The sequence below is a fragment of the Nicotiana tabacum genome, chromosome 24 (genome assembly GCF_000715075.1).
Source record: "Nicotiana tabacum cultivar K326 chromosome 24, ASM71507v2, whole genome shotgun sequence".
Classification (NCBI taxonomy): domain Eukaryota; kingdom Viridiplantae; phylum Streptophyta; class Magnoliopsida; order Solanales; family Solanaceae; genus Nicotiana; species Nicotiana tabacum.
Window position 1 is genome coordinate 5,791,744 of NC_134103.1, and position 2,504 is coordinate 5,794,247.

A 2,504-nucleotide genomic window follows, 5' to 3' on the forward strand; every position below is an offset into this window, starting at 1 on the left:
CGTCCTCGTCGTTGAAAGATAAGGTTCCTTATGGCACATAATCTTGAGTCCGTTTTTCTCTAATATTTGCATTTCTACAGATTCATCACCGATCACATGACTTGTTTCTCCTTCTGGGAGTGTGATCCACACCCAATCCACACTCTGTTGCACCCTATTTTGCATTGGTCAAAACAAGGTTCAACTTGTAGTTTTTTTGTTATTGATGAAAGAGAGTCGCCACCTAATATTTAAAGGTATACTAGGGTACTTATTCAATTTCTAAGTCATATTCTTTATGGGTCTGCTAACCGGTGATATAATGGATAAGGGTTCTTGTTCTTCTAAGGGGAAGGTATTAGGCACCTCTTAAAATCTACCTAAGGTAGCTTCATAGGACTTAGACTAGATTTAGAATTATTTATACTATGCCTTGACTAGTGTTTTAAAGCTTACCATACATTAGGGCATAATTCCTATGTAGGAGGAGTGTAGTTTCAAAAGGGATGGATTTAAAGAAGGGTTTTTAGAAAAATGACGTTAGTGCATATGTGCTTAAAGAACTTAAAAGAGTGTATAGGGTGTTTGTATTTAAGAAAAATATGTAAGAAAGAGAACTAAATTAAAACACTTGTTCCTAAAGCATGGTGGTGCATATTGTTCTAATGGGGGGATAAAGGGTACTCTGTGAGTAGGCCTAAAATGTACCTTGATCTTTAGACTCGAAGAAAAAACCATTTTGAAACTCCTTTTGGAGCAACATCACTTGATTTTTTCGAAATGATTTGGTTTACTTTTTTGAAGATCAAACTTGCAATTCAGTTTTGGTTTTTCTTTTTGAAAGAGGAGCTACCATTTCTTACGAAGCTTTGGGCTTCAAAATCTTTAAGACAAGTTAGCAAAAACATAGCAGAATGATTTACAATTGACTAATGTGGGATTGGTTACTAACTAATACTTCTTTTATTCCTATGTTATTTAAGGCTTGCCTAAGTTTTATATGACTTAAAATATAAAATAAAGCATTCAATCCAATATATAATTGTTATATACATGTGAGATAAAATAACAACAAGGATGCAACAAAGTGTGACAAGATAGTAAAACTTAGGTAAATAAGTAGTAAATAATAAAGGAGTTTAGAGGAAGAGGATTGGACTCTAGTATTTGGACCTCAAAGAGGTAGGCCCAGTAGTAATAGGGACAACGATAGCTGACTTCGAATTCCCAGAGACATAGCAACAATGCTGGACTTGGGCCTGAATTCCTCAAAAATTCAGCAGGCCCAAATAAATGTACATGTTCAAAGAAAAAGAAAGAGAAGGTCATTAGATACATATTCTATATGTTCAACCATGCATGGCACATATAAGCAAATGATTGGAGCAGAATATGACAAACTATCAACACTCAGATACCATGAGAACTTATACTAATATGGTGTTTATATATGCTAAATAATTTACATTGAAAATATTTCGTTGTCATTAAACACTAAACCCAAAGAGAATAACAAGTGTCAATGAATTAAGGGCTAATAAGAGAGTTTCACTCAAGGTCGATGCCCCATTTGAATCCCCCGACACTTCAAAGTTCTCAAGGGTCTCAAGGCCCAAGGCAATGCTCGTGCCGGAAAGAGTTGCCTAACCTAGAGTTAAACTCTACTCCAAAATACCCATAACCACTAATGACTTATTTTTCTCCATAAGTTTAAGTGCCAATGAGGCTCTTTAAATATAAACCAACTACCACGATACCCCTACCACAAAAGTATACTTTCTCTTGGCAGAATAACATAAGGACACAGAAATAATTTTTTATTCTTTATAACTATATCTCCAATACTAAATGGAACACACATTAACAAATTTGAATGTCAGATTCCAAACACACATAGAGATAGGAATACTATGATGTTACTGCCAAAAGAACCAAACACATAGAGGCATGAATACTATGATCTCATCTAAAAGAGCACACAGTTCAGATATGCAGCAATTCAAATGCCTCTGGCTTAGCAGACTAATCACAGTTTGGTTAGCCTAGGTCTTACCACTAGCACACACATAGGTTAACAATATTGCTTGAAACTATTCAAAGCGTCAATAAAGGTTCAGACAAACAATCAGTTAGCAAACTCTACAGGTGTTATTAAAGATACAAGAATATTATCTGAACTCTTAGCATGACTTCAGGTTTACAAATTCAAACATGGAACTCCCAAAGGTGCTCAACATGATCATATCCTCATAGCAATATTAACCTTAAGTAAACCATTATGTCCAAGAAGTAATAATAAAGAGCTTCTCATAGGATTTATAGACCAGTTCAGTTCAGACCCAAAGCTTTGAGCCTGAGTAGTGAAATCACTCAAAAAGAAAGAGAGGAAACCAGAAATCAGTAAGGAAGCCTAATTTTTTATGAAATCTTAGTGTTGATTTTGTGTTCGTGTTGGATCTAGTCTGATGAGAGTATTGAAGGCTCCTTTTATAGTGGCATTCAATGCCTCTAGGGTTCAACAAGAT